At 55.4% G+C, this 16,790-nt stretch overlaps 1 protein-coding gene across 1 annotated transcript in view; it reads right to left on the bottom strand.

The window, feature by feature from the left end:
- MCF2L (MCF.2 cell line derived transforming sequence like) overlaps positions 1–12,744 on the bottom strand; it is a gene marked incomplete at its 5' end in the record, with an annotated part of 121,613 nt that extends 108,869 nt beyond the window's left edge. Inside the window, one exon of the mRNA XM_081214402.1 lies at positions 12,609–12,744. The remainder of the gene's footprint in view (positions 1–12,608) is intronic.
- Positions 12,745–16,790: the final 4,046 nt, after the last annotated feature.

Below are 16,790 nucleotides of genomic sequence, written 5' to 3'. Positions count from 1 at the left end.
GTGCCTGTTCTCCTTTCAAACTAAACAAAGGCCCCTTTCCTCCGAGTCGCCCGAGCTTCCGTTCCTGGATCTGCCATCACGGCCCCGCAGCAGGTACGAGGCTCCGGGGTTTAAAAATGCACAGTCACCGCCTTCACCTCCCGAAGACTATCCAACAGGGTGTCAGGAAAACACTTACATTCCTCCCAAACAAAGAAGAAGTCCACCACCTGGTACTTTTCCTCTGTGTTCTCTTGATCTGACTCCACTGGATAATTTTTAAACTGGAGTTTTAAAGAATTCACTTTAGAGAAACAGTAACCTCGAGGTGTAACCATCGTCCTGCACGAGGACTTAGTATTTACCGTCCGTGCTTTGCAGAAAGACATCTAGGAAATAAGCTCCCAGAGCAGCTGAATCACAAATGTTTTCCAGAAAAACATTTCAGATTGTTTTCAGATTAAGGAAAATCTTTTCTGACAAAGCATCCACGAATTTTCTGCCACCAGCGAATAAATCCCACACAGTCTTGTTGATTCCTTCACTTCAACCCCAAAAACATAGTCTTCCAAATAACCAGCACTAAATCAGAGGCTTTCATCAAAAGCTTGGTAACTGCATTAAATGGCAGATGACCAGCAGGAAAACTATGAGTGTCCTGGGGCCACTGTAACCGAGTTCCACGGACTGGGCGGCTTAAACAACAGGGATCTGTTCTCTCAGAGTCTCCAGCCAGGAGTCCAAGGTCAAGGTGCCGGCAGACTGGCTCCTTCTGAGGCCGTGAGGGAGGGTCTGTCCCGGGCTCTCTCCCAGCTTCTGGTGGTTCCTGGCATCCTTGCCTGGTAGAAGCATCACTCTGATCCCTGCCTTCATCTTCACATGGCTTCTCCCTGTATGTGTCTCTTCTCCCTGTGTGTGTCTCAATTTCCCATTTTTATGAGGACACCGGTCACGTTGGATCAGGACCACCCCATTCTAGTAAGGCCTCATCTTACCTAGTTACATCTGCAACAACCCTTTTCCCAAATAAGGTCACATTTTGAGGTGCTGGGGGTCAGGACTCTGACACATGAATTTGGGGGGCACACGAGGCATCCCCTTGCTGAACTTAGACCTTGTGATGTGATCCTGTCATATCTTCCAAAGTGTTTATTTGTTGGGAAACACAAACCCTAACACTAACGTGTCCAGGGCCAGGGAACTGGTCCCACTTTCAAAAGGCCCATCAACACCTCTGAACTGAGAATTCGGGGAGCGGCCCGGGTCCCACAGGAAGGTTGGCCTGTTCATAACGGGGGTGGTGTGTAGAAGTCTCTGGGGGGCCAGCGCTGGGAATGCCAGGGCAGCCGGGTCCCAGTGGCGTGAGATGGTCTGTGTGTCTCAGCACCAGCCCCTGGGACCCCTTCCACACATGACATTCCTGCACCCAGAGGGTCACTGGTCGGGGACTGAGAACACACGTCCTGTTCACGCCATCCTCAAAAATAAAGATAGGAGAAGAGGTCCTTCAACACCACACTTCAAATAGGCAAACATTCCTGCCTAATTGTTAACTGTTAATAATAGGGAGGAAGCCACTAACAAACCCCAGAGGTCCCCTGGCCCTTGTGTACAGACCCCCTCCCTCCCCAGGCCACTCATGTCGGCACGTCACCCACCCTTTACTGACCACACATTTGTCATGTCTGTGTGCTTCCTGTGACCCCTGACCCCCTCAATGGTTTGTTTCATTTGCATGCATTGAGGTTCACCCTTTGTGCTGTGAAGTTCTCTGGGTGTTGACAGATACGTGATGTCCTGCGCTACCACCACAACCGTGCAGAATGGTTTCACTCGCCCTAAAATCCTCTCTGCTCATTTCCTCTCAGCCCTGAACAGAATCATCGGCCGGATGGACCACAATTTGTTTATCTGTCACCTGCTGAAGGGCACCCTGGCTGCATCCAAGTCTTGGCTGCTCTGAATAAAGCTACCATAAACAACCATGTGCAGGTTTTGTGTGGGTGTAAGTTTTCAGCTCGTCTGCGTAAGTACACAGGAGAGCGGTCGCTGGATCACGTGGTAAGAATTTTGGAAGAAACTGTCCAGTGTCTTTAAAGCGGCCGCAGCATCCTGCACCCCTCACCTCACTCACCCCGACGGGCTCCTCTGGCTCTGAATCACGTGTCCACGTCCAGTGGAAAGGACGTCAGGAAACAGGCCCCTGAGAAAAGGAGGCTCCACAGGACGAACCCAACGGGGCACAGAGGCCCGTCCCCGCCCCGCTGCCGGGCCGGGCCAGGGCCTCCCCGTCCACCTTGGAGGTGCCGAGCAGGTGCTGGCGGCCTAGGCGGGAGGCGAGTGCAGGCCACAGAGGCCCGTCCCTGCAGATTCTGAGTGGTACGTGTGGCCGTGAGGCCAGGATGAACCCTGCCTGCTTCCTAGGCTCCGCGGGGGGTGAAGACTTAACCTGGGGACGAGCTTCAGATCAGCTCCCGCCCGTTGTTTCCTGCAGTGATTCTGCTAACGCCCTAAGAGCAGGCTTTTCCTGCTCTCCGTGTCCCACCCCCGACTCCCCACTGGAGTCAGTGCCCTCGGGGGGACGGGAAGGGCCCCCGTGACTCCAGAGCTCACCCCTTGGCTTGCGTGGGGCCTGGCCGCCGTCTGTGGCAAAGGTTAAGCCCACAGGGGGACGCACGGCAAACCCGAAGGCGAACGGCCCAAGGCCATGGCCAGCCCGGCCTCTGCTGGCACCTGAGTCCAGGGGCCGGGTGAGTCCTTCCAGGTGCTGGTGGCCCGGAGTCAGTCTCGCAAAGGCCAGTTAGCGTCTCTGACTCTGTGTCCCCGGCACCAACCTCAGACGGCGCCCCGGAGCCAGGAGCTGTCGGGGACACCCCCGGGGTGGGGTGTCACTCAGGGCAGCAGCCCTCCTCTTCCCAAGGGCGACTCTCGTCCACCCCACCTCAGGGCAGGGCCATGAAGCTTCCAGGCTCATTCCAACGCCCGCCCAGTCCCTGTGCCAAAGCCATGCCCACACGACCTGCGGCTCCTGGTCCCACACGCACGCGAGCAACGGGCAGACTGGGCCGCCCCACGTGCCTGCTGCTGCGGCTGAAAACGCACTCGGAGCAGACTTGTCATGGCTTTTTTTTTTTTTTTGGCGGTACGCGGGCCTCTCACTGCTGTGGCCTCTCCCGTTGCGGAGCACAGGCTCCAGACGCGCAGGCTCAGCGGCCATGGCTCACGGGCCCAGCCACTCCGCGGCATGTGGGATCTTCCCGGACCGGGGCACGAACCCGTGTCCCCTGCATCGGCAGGCGGACTCTCAACCACTGCGCCACCAGGGAAGCCCAATCATGGCTTTTTTTTTAAGGAGGAAAAACGCACCAGATTTATTTGAAAAGTGAAAACCATTCCTCTGCATTCAGGTCTCGTAACTGTGGGCCCGGCTGGACAGAAAGAAGCCCGCTCTCCGCTGGTCCCCAGGGATGCGATCCGGCAGAGAACCAGCCCGCAATGTGATGACCCACAGTCGTGGCCTCAAGTCGGGGGTCTCTACCACGCAAGTTACGTTACAGGGGATTTTCCGCCCACAGTAGAAACTTCAAATGTGCACAGAAGCAGCGGCACAGGGTAAGGACTGCGGGTGTCTGCGCCCGACCCGCCCTGCGCCTCCCTCATCCCGCCAACCGCCGCCCCGCCCCTGCCCCCGTGTGATCTAAGGAGACCAGCCACCACCATCTAAACACAAACACGAGACAATCGACAGCTGCGTGGCCATGATGCAGTTAACAGTTCTTAGTTTAAATATCGTTTTTCTGTTTTCTGAGCCCCATGGGTTTGTTAGAATTGGGATCTGCACGGTCCAGCTCACGCACTGGATTGGCTGTTACTTCCCGGCGGCTCTTCGGACCTGCAGGATCTCCTCCAATTCTTTCTTCTCTGTAACTTTTTCCTTGGTCACGTAAGGCTTCCCACAGACTGGAGTCTGCCAGTCACTCGCCTTTAGCGGCCTTTAGCGAGGTCACTGTTCCCAGCATTTCCTAGAAACTGTCATCGGGTCTAAGTGTCCTCAGATCTCAGGGTGGCTTTTTCTTTATCTACTTTACTGCGAGGGCACCTCGCCCCTCCCCGCCCCCCGTGTAACCCTCCCTTCCTGTCTCCCAGCATCTGCTTCGAGATGAACACCCACCAGGTGGTAGTCCCCGTTTCTACCCACTTTATCTGTCAGAGCAGATGAACAGCACAAGGCGCCGCGTCCCCCAGCCGGGGCGGGAGGGGGGCTCCTCTTTCCCTCCACCCACTGAATTCTGTGCCCCCTCAAAAGCCCAGGCCAGCCAGGGCTCTGTCCTCCTGCCCCCAGGTGTGAGGCTGCTCCCTGGTTAACAGCTGTCTGTACTCAAGGTATCCATCAGATCCCCGCCTGTCCCAACATCTCTGTCTGCAGACACCTGTCCCGACTCTGCAGCCAGGCTGCTGGGTCCTGTTAACCACACCCCAGGGATCCAGCTCCACCCAAGAGACACGTGTGCCTGGGAGTGTCCGTAACGAACCACACACATGTGCAGGAGGCAACACCCACGCGTGGGCTGCACAGCTGCTTGCCGGGTCAAGTTTTCTTCCGTGTTTGTGCCAACACAAGAAAGAAGATGTACTTCCATCAGGTGACCTCAGAACTGAGTCCTGAAGACCCAGATCCCTCTTCCCACTTCCCGATGCACAAATCCACGCCCTTCCCTCTGCAGGTGAGGAGGCCACCTGGGTTTGCTGGCCACATCCCCCTTTCCCTTAAACGCTTAACTCTCCAGGTGTCATGATCGCCTTCCCGCTTCTAACCTCAGAAAACAGAAAAGGTCCCAGCTGCACAGGGGACAGGTCAAGAGAGGTGGCAAAGCTCACGAGAGTTGTCAGACACTAGGAGACGTGGCGTTTCCTGAAGAGGCATCAAACTACTTGGTAGGTCTGTTTATTTAAGAAGAGAAGGACAGTAAATGACTAAAGGTGCATAATTCAGCCAAGCCTTGATATCTGAAGGAGGAGAAATTATACAGAGAAATCATACCAGTTGTTGGGTCCTTCAAAGCATGGAGAAATGGAATATTGCATCTCGAACACATTTCACGGTCTACTTAATTCAATAAATAAAAAATTGCATTTCAGAGTTGCAGACGGTGCCAATGAAATGAATGAATGCTGTTTCATTACTCTCTGTTTTCAGAGAGTAACTGAAAAAGTTGCCTGGCTAAATGTCCAGATCGGATTTTAAAGCAGCTAAAACAAGACCACAAGTACAGTCCACAGGGAAAACAAACATATGGTAAGAATTACCATAAGAACTTGTAGTTTATACGCTTTCTATTTTTTCAAAGCATTTTCTTCCAAAGCAAAACCATGGCTCCGAACATTTTTGGTATGAAAATGGCATTTTATTTTATTTTATTTATTTATTTAGGCATTTTATTTTATTTTACTTATTTTTGGCCGTGCTGCACAGCTTGTGGGATTGAGTTTCCTATTCAGGGACTGAACCCGGGCCCTCGGCAGTGAAAGTGCAGCATGCTAACCACTGGACCACCAGGGAATTCCCCCAATATTTTAGATGAATCTGAATCAATCAAATCATCTCTACGCACATGGAGAGAGAATAAACGAGTGAACAGCACAGAGACACTGAGTCCATGATGACAAGGGTCAGTCCAGAGACCCCAGAGGAGGTTCCAGGGGCTGCGGGGCAGGGAACTGACGGAGAGGCCGGAGGGTGGAGCAGGTGTGGAGCAAGCCGTCAGCAAGGCCTGCAGGCGGAGATGCCGCGGAGGCAGCTGGAGGTGGGGCTCAGAGCGACCCAGGCGTCCCGACGTGGATGGTACCCACAGCCACAGGACTGCGAGGGTACCGAGGGGCTGGGTGCAGACGGCGGGCAGGCTCTTGGGCGGGAGACACTACAGCACCTCTGAACTGATGTGGGTCCAGAGAGAATGAAGACCCAGAGACGCAGGGAGGACAAGGGGGATCTGGAGCGACGTTGGAGGGAGGAAGAGGGCACCGGGGCTCAGGTGGGGCTCGGGCGGGCACAGGTAGGCACAGGTGGGGCTCAGGCGGGGCTCAGGTGGGCACAGGTGGGGTTCAGGTGGGGCTCAGGTGGGGCACAGGTGGAACACAGGTGTGGTCAGGTGGAACACAGGTGGGGCACAGGTGGGCTCAGGTGGGGCTCAGGCAGAGCTCAGGTGGGGCACAGGGGGGCACAGGTGGGGCTCAGGTGGAGGGAAAGGTCCAGGCAGTGACAGCCAGGAAGGTAGGCGTGTGGTGCAGGTGGAAGGGTGGCACCGGCGGGAAGGCGCTCCTGCAAGGGATTCAATCCCATGTGGGGTGGGCTCAGGGTCGCCCACAGGAGAGAGCGAGGGTGGGGACGGGCACTGGGCTGGGGAGAGAGCAGGCCTGGACAGTCCGTGCAGACAGAGCAGCCTCCCCGAGGGCTTCGGGCTCACCGAGGCTCACGGCTGAGAAGTGAAAATCAAACGATCCGCCTGCTGGTACACTCGGTTCAGCTCTGTTGAGACCCGGTTGGCACACGACGCCCATCCTCACTCACCCCAGTACGAGCGGGACTAGGCGGACGGATGGAGACACCAGGTTCTGGTTCTGCCCAGTCGGTGCCAGGAAACGAGGGGTGTGGGAACGGAGGTGTCCGGCGAGCGGCAGAGAGTTGGGGGGCAGGCAAGATCAATAGATTCATTCCATTAATGCCCCGAGACTGAATGAAAAATAAATGAATCAGGAAGGAGCTCAAAAGATTCTTAAAGCAGAAATAAAGCACGAGAAATAGAGACAGAAGCAGAAACGGATGGCCAGTAAAATTAATTAAACGCCCTTAAATACGATGGTCTCACATAGTCCCATCCTTTGGGATGGGCTGCACAGAGTAGCCTGGTTCCAAAAGCACGGACTGCAAAGGGGGCGAACCTGTGCCATGGGGAGTCACACCTTGGCCAGGTGACCAGGGCCAACACCCTCCGCGGTGAGTCATGGTGATGCCGAGGGCACTTTTGCCTCTGGGGTGTTCCTCCCAAACCCCCGCCCCAGTCTAACCAGGAGAAGGACATCAGACGAAGCCCAGCCGAGGGGCGTCCTACAGAACGCGTGCCGGTCCCTCTCAAAGCCGTCGAGGTCACCAAACAAGGTGAGTCTGAGAGGCCGTCACAGCCGAGAGGACCCTGAGGAGACCTGGTGACTAAGTGCCATGTGGTGTCAGGATGGGACCCTCTAACAGAACAAGGACAGCAGGTAGACACCAAGGCAATCTGAATAAAGTAAGGACTTCATTTAATAACAATGTGTCAACATTGGCTCATCAATTGTAACAAGCGCGTGATAAAAATGTAACATGCCACTAATAGTGGAAACTGAGCGAGAGGTACATGGGAGCTGTGCGCTGCCTTCACGACTTGTCTGCTAATGTAAAACTGTTCTAAAGGTTAAAATCTATTTCTAAAAACCAGAATCATCAAATTGGTACTTAAGAGTACGTCACACCTGAAATACAAACTGAGGTCGACCTAAGTGAATTGACATGGAAAGATTTCTGGAACATATTGCGTACAAAGATCAAACTGTAAAGAAAGAAAAAAATGGTACTAAACAGACTCCAGCATCACATTAAAAGAACGTTATCACGACTGGCTGGGGTTTATGCCTGGAACACAGAGGACTAACTACGGTAAAATGCACAACTGCGTTGTCTCCTAACGTCATATGTTAATAAAAACGCTACGATCATCTCCACAGACACCAAAGAGGCACCTGATACATTTATTTTTATTTATTCTTGATTTCTTTATTCTGGAGCGTCTGGCCCAGGGTGGGGGGCGCCATGGGGGAGGAGGCCTGGCCCCTTCCCAAGCTGTGCCCACCGTGTGACCCAATGGAGGGGATTGGGAGGTGGGAACATGGCGGGGGCTGCCTAGCCCCCCTTTCCGCGGCTCTGTTCATACCCAGCTTCTCCCCCAGGAAAATTCTCCCACCAGACCTCCCTTCAAAGCTGCTCTGTGCCCTCTTGCCCTCAGGAGAAGCTGGGCGCATCCCAAAGGGACCACGCAGTGGGGACAGTTCCTGTGGAAACAGCGCCCGCGTGGGCATACGCTTACGGGAACAGGGTCAGCGTGGGATGGGAGGTGGGTCCTGGGGCCAACAGGGTCCAGCCTCACGTCCTGCTTTGGGAAACGAGTATCTCAGAGACAGTAAGGCTTCCTGATGCGGAAAAACAGAGGAAAGAAACAACTGCGAATGCATGATAAAAATACACTGAGGCACCCATCATAGGTCTTTCATCAAAACTACACACACTTTGTGCTCACAAAATTGCCATCACGGTGTACTGTTTTATAATCAGCTGCATCACTTCTTAGAGCATAAGACATAGGACAGTTATTACCGGACAACAAAATGATTTTGCCACCCCCCAATCCTGTGATTTTGCTTTTCCCAAAATATCCATCATCATAAATAATGACTCTGCTGAACATCTTTGTTTATGAATCTTCATGACAATTTTTAATTAATTCCTTAGTTTAAATCCTATAAGTGGAGATTGCTGATTGAAAACAAAATGCTTGAAGATTTTTATCCACACCATCAACCCGATTTCCAGGTCCGCTGTCAGGACAGGCATTCTTACCAGCAGTGGGTTTAAATTTTTTGTCCACAACGATAGAGACAAAGGAGATCCCTGTGGGAAATCGACATTTCTCGTTTCCCTTTATTCACAGGACAGTGTTTCTCGTACTCGTGCTGCTGTGTCACCCCTAAAGCTTTAGTTTCTGTTAAGACATCTGTCCTACTGATCCTGCCTTGTAGGAGAGCCACGCATAGAAAGGCCGTAGCTTTGCAGCAATTTTTTTCTAGTTCTTCGCGGTTAATCGTCATGTTGATTTGTGATGCAGAGCCAGAGACAGGAGCAGCGCTCGCTCTGCGGGGCCATGGGGTCATGGGGTTGCAGGCGCAGCCCCATGGGGAGGATGATGGGCGGGATGCCGGGAGCACCGCTTCTTGGAACAGGTGGGGTGTTTGCCAGTCCTGGTTAGGCAGGCAGGGTTCACAGGGCAAGGCCAGGGGAGGAAGAATTTCTGGGCAGTGGGACCTGGTCAAAGGGCACGAAGGCTGGCCCCTCAGACACCCTCCTGGCTAGGAGAGATGCAGCCTGTACCCGCTGGTCACACTCAGAGGAGGGTGTGGCCACTTGGTCACCTTGGTCATACGGCATGTGTTATAAAGCACACAGTCAAACAGAAAACCCGCTACGTTTCTGATGAAACATTAACAGACTCGCCGCTGCTACTGGGCGTGCTGCGCTAGCTGCCAGAGGTGGGTCCCGGGGGCCGGGCTCTGGGCTGAGGGCTCCCCAGGCGTCCTCAGGCCTGTGAGCAACTCCTCCAGCAGCTCAGCCGTCACTGCTGGCTCTAGGTGATGCGGCCTGTCCATGCTAAGTAAAGATGAGACACACCAGGTCAGTCCCCTGAGAAGAGCGTGCAGGAGACGCTGGGAGACAGAGGACCCCCCTGGAGTCCCCACAGCTTTGCAAGGCGGCCGGGGGGGTCGATCAGCTCGGGGTCCTTCTACCCTGAGACCTCCCCCCACCCACCGGCTGCCTCACCCGGCCCTGGCCCTCCGGCAGCTGCCCTGAGAAGATGGTCAATCTGCTCCCAGCGTCAACCTGCAACACACCGGCTAGTCTCCAAATATTTATAAATTCAGGAATGGTGCTGTGTTCTCTAAAACACGGCTCCTAAAACAAAAAGGAATTCCTTCTAGCTTCCTGGTTAATATAAAAAGTCCAAATAAAGACCAAGGGATCAGAAAAGGTTAAAAATGAGAAGTGAATCATTTACGTTACACCAGGAGTTCCGTTTCCACCACCAGCGTATTTGTCTTTTGAGAACGTCCCCCTTGAGACGCACAAAACCACAAAGAACAGACTGGCCAGGCCGGGTGTTCTTGGCTCGGTCGGGAGGGCCGGCAACACCACAGGCTCCCAGGAAAGTGCAGATGGTCCCGAGACACAGAATGAGCTTCGGGAGACAAGAACCAGGAAACCGCGAGTGCGACGTCCGCCCAATTCTGCACAGCTCGACCCCCGAGAGGGCCGCGATCATTCTCCTTAGACTGCAACCACCACCCGGGCCAGAAACGCTGGGGACAGACAGGAAGCCAATTTCTCTCCAAGCATCACTTTCCTGTGGTCGTTTTCCCCTTTTCTGAAATGCATTTTCAGCCCAAGCGAATTGTCTCTGCAAACCTCCCTCCCCAGAAATGTGAATGGCCCAGGGCCCCTCCCTGAGTCTCCTCCGACCCCCTCCTCAGGAGCCCCCGCCCCAGACCCCTGAAGGATCTCACACCGTAGATGCACTAAGGTGTTGGGTTCAGCTACCAGCAATTACCGATATGCTAAGGTTTTTGACCCAAACAACAGCAACTTCACAATTCAACGAATCTTGTAGGTGGCGTTTTGGCATCACTACAGACACTACTAACCAACCAGGACAGACAGAACTTTCTAAAAAGGAAACGTGCACGGCGATGGTGGTGGCCCGCCCCTTCGCCTCTGCTGTGACAGGGACGCGGCGACGCGTTCTCAGCTCCCATTCCTGCCCCGAACGACGCGTTCTCAGCTCCCATTCCTGCCCCGAAGCTCAGGCTCTGCGAAGACAGCAGGCCTTCAGAAACACGAGCAAGTGTTTCCAGACAAACGCATCCCCGCGCCCCGCAGCCTGCTTGCGAGGAATGGGGCCACGCCGACCGCGGCTGCGGGCCCGCTGTCCTCCGTACGTGGCGCGTGCGCAGCCAGGGCAGGCGGCGCAGACCCGTCACCCACCGGCTCCGAGGCACGGGCGGCAGCGGGAGCTCGCAGGGACCTGCGTGTGGACGCGAAGGCCCTGCGTGGACGGGGAGGCGGGAGGAGGAAGGCCCCCTTGCCACATCAAGCTCACGCAGCCCGGTCCAGCCCCCCTGACCTTCTCCAAGACAAGTGTCTGCTGACGCGGAGTCTGGAAGTTGGACCAGACAGATCAGCCCTTCACCTCACCGTCACCCAGTTCGACAGGAGGAAACCAGCTTCCCTTCTGGTTTCAAAACCAGCGAACGCTTTCATGACCGGCAATCCCGCTTTTGGGGATGCGCCCAAAGAAGGGAAGCAGGGCCTCGGGCAGACATCCGTGTGCCTTGTTCGCAGCAATGCTGTTCACAGCGGCCAAAAGACGGAAGCCACCCAAGTGTCTGAGCAGACGATGGATAAACAGTGTGGACCATCCCCACGAGGGAACAGGACGCAGCTCTGAGGAGTGAACCACCGACCCGTGACGCACCACAGATGGGCCTCCAGGACGCCACGCTGGCTGGGATAAGCCACGAGAAGACAGACACTGTCTGACTCCACGGACACGAGGTCTTTGAAGGACTCAGATTCACGGAGACAGAAAGTGGACAGTGGGGCCCACGCTGGGGGAGGGGAGGGCAGGGAGCACTGCACGGGGACAGAGCTTCAGTTTGGGGAGATGAGGAAGTTCAGAGACGGACAGCGGTGACGGCTGCACAGCAATGTGCATGTGCTTCACGCCACTGAACCGCACACTTAAAAACAGTTGAAACGGCCAATTTTATGTTACGTACATTTTACCACAATAAAAATCTAACATACTGATTTCAAAGACTTAAATTCTGACACAAGCAGACTTCATACCCCATACACCCGCAGCAGGACGGAGCCCAGGACACAGCCGTGAGCCGGCGACCCAGGGACTCAGCGCAGTCTCAGGACGACAGCACTGCCCTGAGCCCCAGCTGTCCAAGCCATCACGGGAACCAGCTTGGGGCCGAGAAAGCTCCAGCGGTAGAGCCGGAAGAACTGTTACCCAAGTTCCCGGATGAGTCTCTGGCTTTTGGCTCCCCAGCCCCAGGGGGACGTCATGGCCCAGGCCAGCGCGCTCACCAGCAGATTACCACCGGACCTCGGGTGGCCGTGCGCGTGCATCCCTCGTCCAGGGAAAACTACTTTGGGAGTCAGTTTGGGAAGGAATGGCAACAAATGATTAAACACAGGCAAAACTAAGAACAGGAGCTACGTTCCTCCACTAAGAGGTGTGGGGAGAGGGCTCAGGTCGGCCAGGAACAGGAAGAAAGGGGGCCCGGGCCTGGACCAGGGGTCAGGCCAAGCTCCGAGGAGGGCGGGTGGGTGCCGCCCAGTGTGTCCCGCGGGCGTGGGCCACTGCTGTGGTGACCAGTGCAAGCCTGGCACCACCTCAGTCTGACAAGGCACCAAATCCAAACACTGGCGTGCATGGTTCTGAAGCGGAAGCGAAGGCCGGGAACAGTGCCCTGGGGGAGCACCGTGCTCCGTCTAAAACCCAGACAGGTGCTTCTCGTGGTCCCAACAGAGCCAGCCTCAGCGGGTCGACTGCCAGGAAGCCAAACGGGCAAACGTGCAGGGGTGACGTCTCACCCACACGAGGGCAGGGGCAGCCCCTGGACCGAGCCTGGGCCCGCCCCCGCTGGCAGGCGGCCCAGGAGGCCAAGGTGCACTGTTCCCCCAGATCTAAAACACGTCAATCCCCCCGGGAGGACCAGAGGCGCGATCAGGACCCAAAGGTGTAAGGCGGCCCTACCTGTGGGTGTGGGCGTCCCCCCCGGCTGGTCTTGAACGAGCCTGATGACGTCAGACACATCGACCCGAGGGTCACTTTCTTCCTCTCTGGCCTCACTGGGCCCTCGCGCGGGAGGACCATCGTCACCTCCTGTCTCCTTGCACAGGATGCACCGCCAACAGTCAAACATGAGTCTGCAGAGCGAAAAACAGGTTTTAAAAGGAAACGCAGCTCACGCAGCCAAAGACATCAGCCGTGTTTCTTTGAACAAAACCCAAATCACCAGATACAGCCTGCAGCAGTGTTTATTCTGAAATGGATGCAGGTTACTTAGAATTCAAGTCATTCTTCTCCAGTGAATTTCTACTGTGTCAACGTTCAGTTAAAGAAGCAGCGTTCTTCTAGAACGCCGAAATGGAATAACGTGTGGCACAAGCAAAAATATTATTTACTTCTGCTGCTTAAGAAAAAGAAAAACCTAGATTTTCCCCTTGACATTTGGGCTCTTGTTTCAAGGATAAAAAAGCCCCTGGTTCTCCTGGTTTCAATGTCACAGTCGAATCCACTGAACTGGCAAACTTTCAGAGCCACTGTCACCTGCGCTGGAAACACCTCCAACCCTCCAGGTAAAGAATACCACCCGAGTGCCAGGACAAACATGCGAGTCTTACTCCTCCAGTGAAAATTTGGTTAAGAAACTCAGATCTAGTCTTTGGGAGGCAATCTTGGATTTAAAGAGACAGCTAGTGACTATATTTCAAACAGAAGCCATGTGAAACCACCTGCTGGGTAGATGCTCACCGCCAGTAGGTAATCACAGACGACTCCTTTCTGTACTCAGTTTTTTGGCAGAGTTATGACTCATTGGCTTAATACCTGGCTGGGCCCCTTCCTTAAGAATAGAGATGTAAATAATTCAACTTGGATAAATTCTGCTTGGGGGTCCCATGGCACCTGCTCAGCTGCTTTCTCCACTCAGGTGGCTTGTCCTGCTTCCAGCCGCACCCCACGGGCAAACCCTCATTAGCCTGGGGAGGAGGCCACCTGGACACACGGGAAGGGCCGCCCAGCTCCTCTGGATGACCCCCCTGTTCCCACATCTCCCCCTCCGTGCCCTTCCCTGAAGCCCCTCCCTGGCCACCTGGCCGCGCGATGCCAGCCCACGCCCAGCACTGTTCACAAGCCCACCACTGCCGCGGCCCCAGGGAGGGGTTCCAATGGGCCGCCTACATGAGAACCACGGCTCGGAGCCTTGACCATCATTCCAGGGGACAAGGGGCTGCCACGGGGCGGGAGACACACAGTTCAGGTCCCAAACCCTCTGGGGCTCCACCAACCCCACACTAACAAGGACAGGTGGTGTTTCCTCCCATCCCCTCCTCTTCCCGCCCAAACCTACAACCCCACTGGGCTCCCACAGCCTCAAAGACATGTCCCTTTGTCTTTATCAACACTGCCTTCGGTCAGTACCTTGTCTGTTCTATCCGTTACCCACACGAGTCTTCATGTCACTTTTCCAGGCATGTCTTCAGATCCCTGTAACGTTTTACTAAACCCGTTTGCGTGACCCTAAGATGAGGGACCTTCCTGGCGACAAGAGACGAGGGAGCCACAACCCACACCGTCTCCTCCGGCAGGACCTCAGCCCTCGGCCCTGGTCCTCGGGTCCTGCTGCATCTTCCCAAGAAACCCAGGCCAGGCAGGTGCTCGGGAGGGCACAGACGCCGAGCACAGTCAGACCCGGGGCCATAGACTTCTGGTGGCTTCAGTCTAGTTTTGATGTTTAAAAGTAGGAAGAGAAATTTCCCTAGCTAAAAACAAAACCAAACCCCAAACCCTCTTTTGTCCTCTTTTCTTTTAAATTCTACTCAGAGAATTTCCGACACGAGCAGGCCGATCGTGATCTCAATCCTCCAGAAGGAATAGAAAAGGCCGGTGTGTCTGACTCACGTTTTGTCCCCAGTGGCCATGATGTGTTCCCCCCCGCCCACTCCGGGACGGCCCTTCCACCAACCCGAGAAGGCACTGTTGTAAGTATCAGCAGATGCTCAGGCTCAAGACACAAGTGCAAGATCCAAGGTTAGGTTTGCTTTTTTTTTTTTTTTTGCGGTACGCGGGCCTCTCACTGCTGTGGCCTCTCCCGTTGTGGAGCACAGGCTCCGGACGCGCAGGCTCAGCGGCCATGGCTCACGGGCCCAGCCGCTCTGCGGCATGTGGGATCTTCCCAGACCGGGTCACGAACCCGCGTCCCCTGCATCGGCAGGCGGATTCTCAACCACTGCACCACCAGGGAAGCCCCCAAGGTTTGCTTTTAATGAGTTTATTCTGAGAAACAGAAGAAACTAGCCCTTCGCCTGACCCGGCTAGAGGACGGGTGAGCATCCTGCTTCCACAGGACACGGTCCTGGGCTGCCCACCTCCCTGTGGTCAGCGTCCGGCCCCGAGGCTGCCAGGGGCCCAGGGAGGGTGGGGCTCTGCCTTCCACTGGGATTTTACTTCTCCAGCTGCATGGACAGCAGCATCGCAGAGGTGCTAAAACGTCCCTCCAGAGACAGGCCAGGAGACAGGGCGGTTTCTCCAGCTCTGTGCTTCCCACAGTCCATGGGCGCAGAGGACAAACCCAGACGTTAGGCCCACGTGGGTTGTCGTTACCCTCTGTTCACTTTAAAAATCTCAAGGCTGGCATAACCACAGAGCACCAAACCCTGTCGGTGCCTTTCGATGTTCTGTTTCCCACTGAAAAAGCCCTGACAACCAGCTAGGACAGAGATGACAGGGGCCCATGTCTGGTCTTGGCCTCCGAGCTCCAGGTGTCCTGCACACAGACGAGAACTCGGTCACCTGGTGGCTAGACACGGCCAAGCACGGTGGGACATCCGCCCCAGGAGCTTCCCTGGCTTGCCACCTGCTCAGCCAGCTTTCCCTGCTCACCTGCTTCGTCCCCCTGGGCGCTGAGGGCGCAGACACACGGCAGCCCCACCCCAGGGAGCTCGCAACCCGGAAGAGCGGTTTGTTCAGGGACCACAGCCGTGGGGCAGCGGGGCTCCGTGGCGCTCACACCCACCGTGCCGTCTAGGGCACCAGGAAGGGAGGTACGGGCTGTCCAACTCGGTGCCTGGGACGGGCAACCCTCAAGGGGGTGAAATCTCCATCTCCACCCGGCCCCGCCCTCCCTGCCCCTCAGGCTCATTTTGTGGGACAAGAGCAGGGCCTTCCCCGCGGGAGTCAGGCCCACTGTGCTCCTTCTCCAGCCCTAAACTCGGAATGAGACACAGACAATTGAGGAGGAAGAAGTCTGTGAAGATGTCAGGTCCTTCCAGCTATACTCTCTTTGGCGTCCACACCATTACCTTCCTATTTGATTTGTTCAGATTTTTGTCTTTGTTTCAACTCGGTAATTTGAATAAGGTTCTTCACTTTCTCAACAGATTGGACGGAATGCCCTCAGCGGTGACTGACACCCACACTTCACCTGACACGTCCCAAAGGTTACCCATCCTGGCGCAGGCGCTGCAGACAGACCCTGGACGGCTCCCTGCTCACCTCCGTGGAGCTGCAGAGGGACTGGTCCTTTGGGCTCCAAAGAGATGCTGGGAGGTTCCGGGGAGGGCCAGGTTTCCAGGGGATCCTGGAGCTGACCGGGGCTGCCCCGATGCTTGATGAGGAGCTCCAGGAGGGGCCCCTGACCACAAAGTGAAGTGTCCGGCTCCAGATGTCCACGAGTTTCTCGGTAGACACGGAGTGTCCAGAATCCCATCGTGGGCTGGAAGTCTCCAGCCTTCTACGTGGGGAAGCCCAGAGGACATAGGACGCAGCCGTCCCCAAGGCGAGGGTACTACGGGCCGGCTCCGCCAGCGCGAAGACTCCACACGCAGCCCTGTACACCCTCGGCCAGGTTCAGGGTGTGTGCGTGCGCTCAGCCCAGGGTCTCTCATCTGTCAGGTAAGAGCTTCACCCAGGTCCTCCTGGGCTCAGATGAGGGTGGAATGAGTGAACTTGAGAACAAGAGGCTGAGCTTTATGTAAAACAGAACGTCACCTTCCTGTCACTGTTACTGTTACACTTCTAACTTCTTCTCCCAGAGCCTCTTAAAATAGCACCAAATCAACTAAGCTGGTGGCCAGATGCAGCGAATCTGAATCTGTAACATTCCAGGCCAGTTTATTTCCATCACACAAGTACTCCAATAACCTTCCTTTCAAC

The sequence above is a fragment of the Mesoplodon bidens genome (genome assembly GCF_964165515.1).
Source record: "Mesoplodon bidens genome assembly, chromosome: 17".
NCBI lineage: Eukaryota > Metazoa > Chordata > Mammalia > Artiodactyla > Ziphiidae > Mesoplodon > Mesoplodon bidens.
Note: the sequence above shows the minus strand (reverse complement) of the source record. Positions and strands in the feature narration are given on the sequence as shown.